A 9,463-nucleotide genomic window follows, 5' to 3' on the forward strand; every position below is an offset into this window, starting at 1 on the left:
AAAAAATTAGACTTGTAGAATTTTAGAAATAACTAAGTAGACCTTAAAAATGGACAGTGATGCTATCTACTAATGAAGCATTTTTTTGGTTATGTGTTTTAGTCTTTTTATAAAGCTTAAAGTCGAGATGTGTCTAATTAACCTATGTAGAAAACATGTCCAAGGGAATATGCTTAAAGATATTTGTAATACATAAAATAATGGCTATCATTTATGGATACCAGGCATTATATAAGTACCTGACCTCTTATAGGGTGACCAGCCATCCTAGTCTGCTCAGAATATCTCAGCTTTAGCACTGAAAGTCTTGTGTTCCAAGAAACCCCTCAGGCCTGGGCAAAAACCAGGCCTGTTGGTCACCCTATATCTTCATCTCATTTAATCTTCAAAACACATGTGTTCAGTACTATAATTACCCCCATTTTACAGGTGAGGAAACTGAAGCATAGAGGGGTTAAGCAAACTGACCAAAATGACCAGATTAGAAAGTTGCCAAGTTGGTACTCAAACCCCCGTCTGTCTATATTTGTTTGCTTTCAAAGTCTACTTTCCTAATTACTCTGTTTTTTGGCCATGAAGTTACAATCCTTAGAGGTTTAGTTATTTCTTCCTTTCCCCAAGAATAAAGTTTATTCATAGACTTAGCACCAAAAGAGCCTATTTAGAATTTCCTGGCAAATTAAAAAAAATCAGTTCCACAAGAAATTAATTGTATCCCATTTGATAGCAACTGAAAATTAAAGCCACACTGAGTTCTCCAAGACTTTGAGCATTGCTTGGAGAATTTGAGGATACTGGGCTTGGGGAGATGAAACAAGAGCACAAGGAAATTCCACCCTTTCGAAGAGTAGTGTTTCAGGAGAATGGTATGTGCTTGGCAGCTGCTTTGAAGACCCTGGCAACCCCAGTGTAGCATTTCACAGAGGGACATGATGGTGGCTGTCCCACCCAGTCAAATCCACCAGGGGAAGTGAGGAAAGGAGACATACTTTCCTGGCCTGCCATTCAGCCAAGACAGCTCATTTGATCTCCCCCACTAATAAACTCTGAGCTTAAATGAAGTTCTGGGCTGCGTCTACAGTTCAAATTGGAAAATAATTTGCAATGCACTGAAAACTAGGCTTTTAGAAATAAAAGTGATCTGTGCTTATTGCATTTTATAGCTCATAACCTCTTAGGACTTTTGGTCCTAAAAATGCTGATTTCTTCAGAATAATCCAATAGAATAGAGATGGGACATGTTCATTGAATGAGTAAAACACTTTTGCCTATGCTGAACCATCCTTGTGACTCTGGAATAAATCCACCTTGATCATGGTGTATGATCCTTTTTATGTATTGTTGGATTTGGTTTGCTAATATTTTGTTGAGGATTTTTGCATCTATATTCATTAAAGATATTGGCCTGTAATTTTCTTTTTTTGTAGTGTCCTTGTCTGGTTTTAGTTTCAGGGTAATGGCCTTGTGAAATGAATTTGGGAGTATTCCCTCCTCTTCAGTTTTTTTGAACAGTTTGAGAAGGATAGTATAAGCTCTCCTTTATATGTTTGGTAGAATTCTCCTGTGAAGCCATCTGGTCCTGAACTTTTGTTTGCTGGGAGTTTTTCTTATTACAGTTTCGATTTAGCTTCTCATGATCAGTCTGTTCAAATTGTCTGTTTCTTCTTGACTCCTTCTTGGTAGGCTGTATTTTTTCTAGAAATTTGTCCATTTCTTCCTGGTTTTTCATTTTATTGGCAAATACTTGTTCACAGTAATCTCTTGTGATCCTTTGTATTCCTGTGATGTTGGTTCTAGCTTCTCCTTTTTCATTTCTGATTTTACTGATTTGGGCTCTCTTTTTTTTTTTTTTTTGCTGTACGTGGGCCTCTGACTGTTGTGGCCTCTCCCGTTGTGGAGCACAGGCTCCGGACGCGCTGCCATGGCTCACGGGCCCAGCCGCACCGTGGCATGTGGAATCCTCCCGGACCAGGGCACAAACCCATGTCCCCTGCATCGGCAGGCGGACTCTCAACCACTGCACCACCAGGGAAACCCGGGCTCTCTTTTTTTCTTGATGAGTATGACTAAAAGTTTATCAATTTTGTTTATCTTTTCAAAAAGAAGCTCTTGGTTTCATTGATATTTTCTACTTTTTTATCTCTATTTTATTTATTTCCTCCTGCTGATTTTGGGCTTTGTTTGTTCTTCTTTTTCTAATTCTTTTAGGTGACAGTTTAGGTTGTTTATTTGAGATTTTTCTTTTTTCTTGAGGAAGTCCTGTATCACTATGAACTTCCCTCTTAGAACTGCTTTTGCTGCATCCCATAGATTTTGTAAGGTTGTGTTTTCATTGTTGTTTGTCTTGAGGTATTGTCTGATTTCCTCTTTGATTTCATCGTTGACCCACTGGTTTTTTAGCAGCATGTTATTTAGTCTTCTTGTGATCATTTTTTTCCCCTTGTTTTTCTTTCTGTGGTTGATTTCTAGTTTCACAACATTGTGGTCAGAAAAGATGCTTGAAATAATTTCTATCCTCTTAAATTTGTTGAGGCTTGTTTGGTATACTAGTATGTGGTCAATCCTAGAAAATGTTCCATGCATGCTTGAAAAGAATGTGTATTCTGGTGGGGTTTTTTTTGTTTTTTAGATGTACTGTCCTATAGATATCAATTCAGTCCAACTATTCTATTGTGTCATTTAGGATCTCTGTTGCCATATTGATTTTCTGTCTGGGAAAGCTGTCCATTGATATCAGAGGAGTACTAAACTCTCCTATTATAATTGTATTCCTGTCAATTTCTCCCTTTATGTCTGTTAGTATTTGTTTTGCTCCTATACTGGGTGCATGTATGTCAATGACTGTAATACCCTCTTCTTGTATTGATCACTTTTATTATGTAATGCCCTTCTTTGTCTTTTGTTATAGCTTTCCTTTTAAAGTCTGTTTTGTCTGATACAAGTATTGCTACTCCTGCTTTCTTTTTGTTTCCATTTGCATGAAATATCTTTTTCCATCCCCTCACTTTCAGTCTGTGTGTGTCTTTTACCCTGAAGTGAGTCTCTCATAGGCAGCATATTGGAGTTTCTTGTTTTTTTATCCAGTCAGCCATCCCATGTCTATAGATTGGAACATTTAGTCCATTGACATTTAAAGTAATTATTGATAGGTATGCACTTATTTACTCAGCTGGAACTGGGGATCCCAGTATATGTGGGGGAATCTTTCTTGCAGCCTTGGTTGTGTAGGAGTTCTGCCAGTTTCCAGTTAGTTTTCCATGAGAATTGTTCCACATGCAGATATATCTTTGATATGTTTATGGTGGGAGGTGAGCTCCATATCTTCTTACTCCACCATCTTGATCCCTCTCCTCTTTTGGCATTTTTAAACTTAATCTTTGATTCTTCTCCACATACAATAAGTTTTGACATATCCATATTATGAAGTACAATACTGCCATTAGAATCACATCCTAAACAAAAACTTATTGACATGGAGATATGCCCACTGAAAATAAAGGTGAGAATTTTATATACCTTTTGTAACTTGCTTTCCCTCCTTAAATTTAGTGAGCATTTTTCCACTTCACTCAATATTTTTCTGGAAGATGATTTTTATTGACAGTATAGTGTTTTATAATATGGATAGACTTTAGTTTGCTTAACAAATTTCTTACATTTTCAATACTTCAAAGTAAAGAATGCCTCACAAAGTTTTGTGCAAGTTTTTATTGTATCATTAGAGTAAATTCTTTAATTCTTACTCTTCTACTTCTAAAATTATACTGAGCCTTAACATACTATCTGGCAGAAAGATTGTGCTAATTTATGGTACAAATCAGCAACAAAGAGGTATTGTTTACCATATTCAGCAACACTGAATATCATCATACTTTTTAGTCTCAAACATAGACTAGACAAAATCCAAAAAATTGCAAATATTCCTTAATTTATAAAAATTTCCTTTTATGTTCTCCTATTTTTTTTTGTCTTTCTGTTTGTTTAAAGATGCCGTTTTTGTGCCAAAGGAAGAATATATAGGAGGATACATCATTCAGAGTTCCGAGGGGAAACAAAAAGCACACTTAGCTTGGATTTTTAAAAAATATATAATAAAGTGATTATCTACAGAGATGTGGGCAAGGCTGAGGGACCAACAAAAATGTTGAGGCACTGTGATATTGGGATTTCTAATAAGAAATATATAGTTGGTCTTAGTCTCCATTTCTGTTACAGAGCTCCTAAAATCCTTGTAGTTTCTAAGTGGGGAGAGTCACAGAGTTGTCTTTTGTTACGTTAATGGTGACTTTTGGAAAGCCCCTTGGTAACCTAGGATGGGGACTGGTTGCCAGGGGAGCCAATCATGTAGTTAGAGGTTTGGAAAATTTTCAGTCCTCATCCCTGGAAGAGGAAAGGGGCTAGAAATTGAATTCAATCACCAATGGCCAAGGATTTAATTAATCATGAAACCTCCATAAAAAACCAAAAGGAAGGGGTTCAGAGAGTTTCCACGTTGGTGAACGTGTGAAGATTCAAGGAGAGAGGCACTCAGAGAAAGTATGGAGGCTCCTCACCCTTTCCCCATTCCTTGTCCTATGCATCTCTTCCATCTGCCTCTTCCTGAGTTATATACCCTTTTATAATCAACTAGTAATCTAATAAGTAAAATGTTTCTCTGAGTTCTCTGAGTTGCTCCAGCAAATTAATCCAACCCAAGGAAGGGATCATTGGAATCGCCAGTCTATAGCCAGTTGATCAGAAACACAGGTAATAACCTGGGCTTGCAACTGATGTCTGAAGTTGGGGTTAGGGGAGCAATCTTGTTGGACTGACCCCTTAGCTTGTAGGATCTATGGGTAGATAGTGTCAGAACTGAGTTGAATTTTAGTATAACCAGCTGGTATGGCAGATTGCTTGGTGTTATGGGAAAACTCCCACACATCAGAATTGATGCAGACTTATAGGCACCCAGAGACCAGTAACAATGGGAAGTCATTACCCCCTTGAGCCTGAGGAACAGGGAAAAGGAAACAGAACTATTGGTCCATTGTGGGCTGGAGCCAGAGGAGAGAGGGAAGCCTCATCAGAGCTGCTGACAGATGGAGGCAACCTCTGCCAGAACCTGGAATAGAAACAGCAAGAGTCAAAGATCAAAAATACTCCAATCTCTCTGTCATTCCACAGGCTGCTGTCTTGCTGGTGCCGTCAGTTGGGTAAATCCAACTTGAAACCAGAGAGCTGTCCCCTGGGGGCACAGAACAGGGCAGTGAAAGGCAAGAGAATAAAGAATAACCAGCACAGTGGATATTTATGGCTTTTTTTGTGTGTTTTACATTTAGTACTTTTAAAATTCATTTGTAATTTTTCTTTTTGATTGTAGTGTGTAATAGGGATAAGCTTTTTTGTGTGTGTGTGTGGTATGCGGGCCTCTCACTGTTGTGGCCTCTTCCGTTGCGGAGCACAGGATCCAGACGCACAGGCTCAGCAGCCATGGCTCACGGGCCCAGCCGCTCCGCGGCATGTGGGATCCTCCCAGACTGAGGCACAAACCTGTGTCCCCTGCCTCGGCAGGTGGACTCTCAACCACTGCTCCACCAGGGAAGCCCAGGGCTAAGCTTTTAATTTAATTTTTCTAGATAACTACACAGTTATATTAGGTGCATATGTTGAATCATACTCCTCTCAGCTACCATTATCAAACTAAATTTTTATAATGGGTTTCTGTTCAGTGTTTCCTACTCTGTTCCATTGATTAATTTATTCTTGTGCAATAACACAGTGTTTTAATTATTGTAGCATGACAATATGTTTTAACATTTGGTAGAGCAGCTCCCAAGTGTTCTTAAGTTCTGATGAAAATTATTGGGAAAGAATAGCTTTGAAAACTGAGGGGAAATGTCAAATATAAAAAGCTTTGTTATTCAGATATGTTTTAAAATGGATACTGCTAAGTGGTATGTGCAAATTCTAATTCTCTAATATGGGATCTTAATATATATTACTAGATAATACAAGGAGGTTTTTTTTCTGTTTTGTTATATTCATTAGTTTGTTTTATTTTTTAGATTCCACATATAAGTGATAACATACAGTATTTGTCTTTCTCTATCTGATTTATTTCACTAAGAATAATACCCTCCAGGTCTATCCATGTTGTAAATTGCAAAATTTCATTCTTTTTTATGGCTGAGTAGTATTCCATTGTGTATATATACCACATCTTCTCTATCCTCTCATCTGTTGATTGACACTTAGATTGCTACCATATCTTGACTGTTGTAAATAATGCTGCTATGAACATTAGGGTGCATGTATCTTTTCAAACTAGTGTTTTTGCTTTTGTTGAATATATATGCAGAAGTAGAATCACTGTATCATATAATTCTATTTTTAGTTTTTTGAGGAACATCTGTACTGTTTTCCACAGTAGCTGAACCAATTTGCATTCCCACCAACAGTGTACACATCCTCGCCAACATTTGTTATTTGTGATCTTTTGGATGATAGACATTCTGACAGGTGTGAGGTGATATCCCATTGTGGTTTTGATTTGCATTTCCCTGATGATTAGCAATGTTAAGCATCTTTTCATGTGCCTGTTGGCCATCTGTATGTCTTCTTTGGAAAAGTGTCTATTCAGGTGTTGTTGTTTTTTTCCCGTTCTACAGAATTTATTAGGTTTATAACTGGACAAAGTCACACATGTACAAAATGAAGCTCACACTATCCCAAAGCAGAGTGGGAACTGAGGGCTGGGGATCCATTTCTGGCCTTTGGGGGAGCTCTAAGCTGAGGGGCAGCCAATCCTCCCACTCCAGAGGGATGTGGTCACAGGGGAGAGGAGCAGATGGGGCCCATCTGGCTTTGGTCACAGAACTCAGAGCCTGGCATTGGGCTGGGGCAGGCAGATGCATGGAGGAGCAGGAGCCTCAGAAACTGCCCTGCCCAGGGAGCCCTGCTTGCAGTGTGGTTGGTCCAGACCTAGACTCGGGCTGGTGCAAATAGAAGGCAGCAAAGCAGGAGGGAGGAGACACTGAAGTGTGGTGGTGGAGGGCACCCAGACCTATGGAACAGGGGGGTGAGGAGGGGGGCTAGCTGTCACTAGGCAGCTGGCAGCAGGTCTCATAAATGCCACTGTGGCCAATGTAGCGCACCCATTTGATGACATCATGGTCGCTGTAGTCCAGCTTCGGTTCAAACACCTTCAAGTAGTGCACCTTGAGGCCAGAAGGCGCAAATGACACCTCAAAGTTCATTGAAATGGGGGATCGAGCCCATCTCTTCTTGTTGTTGGTGGGCAGATGCTCAATCTTAGTACTGATCTGCTATTTCTTCATGACTGCCATGCACTTGATCTTCCACATGATGGCATTCTCGCTGGCCTTGTACTTGGCCTTCCCCTTCATACAGATCACCTGCACCCCACTGGTATTCAGTGGGGTTGGGATCCTCACCTCAATCTTCTGAGCCAGTAGTGAGGGCTTGAAGTTGGACTTAATGACCACCTTGACCTCCAGCTTGGTGCGTCCCACTTCCCAAACTAGCGGGATCACTCGGAAAGGAATGATGATGTCCTTGGTGGTGCCATACCTCATGAGCTCAAATTCTCCATCTGGTGGGATGAAGCTGATGCTGCGCTCCGAGTCAAACTTGCTGAGTCGCACACACTGGTGGAAGGTGCTGTCGTCAATGGCAATTGATTGCTTCCTGCTCTTGCTTGTTTCATCAGCTGTGCCTTTGCCCTGCTTCTCAATGACAGTCTTGTAATTCATCCCAAACTTGCACTCGGGCATGCCACTCGGGTAGCTCTTCATCACCACCTGGCCTGACACATGGGCACTCAGCACCTGCCCCTGTGGGAACATGAGGAGGTTCACACTCTCCAGCACATCCAGGAAGAGCTCGTTCTGGCTATACTTGATGCCCTCCCACCACCAGACAATCTGCCCAGTGTGATCTGAGACTGCTCTTTTTTGTCTGATGCTGGCTCTTGATGCCCTGCTGGGTGATGAAGGTTTTCAGCGCACCTGTCTCTGAGTTCTCTGGGTAGCCAAAGTCTAGGATCTCATCCAGCAGCTGATATATGAGCACAAAATTGTTCTTGATGTTCTCTTTGCTGATCTTGCCAAAGTAGGCAGCCATTATGCCACACATCTTACAGAGGAATTCGAAGACCATGGCAGCATTGACATTCTGCTTGGTGACAGTTGCCAGCCAGATGTTGGACCACTTAACATGAAAGAAACTGGTGTGAGTAATGTTGGTGATGGGGCTGCGTACCTGCTGCCCAGCATGGATAACATTGACCCAAAAGGCAACCGCTGCGTTCCTCCCAATGTCATCTCGGTAGACTTGGGATATGAGCACCTCACCCTTGTGATTATAGATGAATAAGCCTCCAGTCATGGCGGCAGCTCAGTCTCCGTGGCCCACCTCTCTGAGAAGAGACCTGGTGTCTGCAGCCCCCTGGTCAGCCGGCCTGGCCACTCTTCGGATCCCAAGATGTCTGCCTGCCCCCCTGCTCGCATGCCCGCTGTCTCGGCTTTCACTGCAGTCTCTATTCAGGTCTTCTGCCCATTTTTAATTGGGTTGTTTGGGTTTCTTCTTTTTTTTTTGATATTGAATTGTATGAGCTGTTTATACATTTTGAATATTAACCCCTTAGTGGTCATATCATTTGCAAATATTTTCTCCAATTCAGTAGGTTGTCTATTCATTTTGTCAATGATTTCCTTTGCTGTGCAAAAACTTTTAATTAGCTCCCATTTGTTTATTTTTGCTTTTGTCTCCTTCTTTAGGAGATTGTTCATATATATTCTCAAATAGAAAATATACACATGGATTATTTTCATATATACATAGTGCATTTAAGAAAACTTACTACATACTGGGTCATGAAGAAGGTCTTAACAAATTACAAAGAATGGTATCATAGAGACCATTTTATCTTACCACAATATGTTTTTTTGTATTTGTCCTTGAAGTTAGAAAACATTAATAAACAGGATTTTATAAACATATACATGCAAACATACATGCTCTTATATATTAAACAATGCTAAGGAAATATAGAAGAAATAGTTACTTAGAATCATTTACTCTTCAAATTTAAAATACTTCTCTGTTATTTTGTGGAGAACATCTAGCCAACTCAATTGCTAACAGAGAGTTATTTTCAAAATATAATGTCTAAGCTATTAGCCAGCATAATGAACCAACATTTTAATTCTTCTTTCCAACTAATTATTTGAGAACCTCTGAAGAGAACAGTGGTCATTATTGAAAAAATGATTTTTGTTAAGCTTGAGTAAATGATTATTACGTATTTTGGATTTTTTTCTTAACCTGAAGTTGTTATTTGTATTTTTTGAAATCACTCTTTGGATGTGCTAAGACCCATTAACAGCAATTTTCAGATCATCACAAGTAGGTGAGAAATAAGATAAGGGCAGTTTGGACTTGGGGAGATCAGTGGAATCAAAAT

At 39.9% G+C, this 9,463-nt stretch overlaps 1 pseudogene across 1 annotated transcript; it reads right to left on the reverse strand.

Annotated features, from left to right (window-relative positions):
- Nucleotides 1–7,070: 7,070 nt before the first annotated feature.
- LOC309805410 (AP-2 complex subunit mu-like) lies at nt 7,071–8,454 on the reverse strand (annotated as a pseudogene). The gene has a single exon. The product of its transcript is annotated as an AP-2 complex subunit mu-like (transcript).
- Nucleotides 8,455–9,463: the final 1,009 nt, after the last annotated feature.

This window comes from Mesoplodon mirus, assembly GCF_964341445.2.
Source record: "Mesoplodon mirus genome assembly, chromosome: 5".
Classification (NCBI taxonomy): domain Eukaryota; kingdom Metazoa; phylum Chordata; class Mammalia; order Artiodactyla; family Ziphiidae; genus Mesoplodon; species Mesoplodon mirus.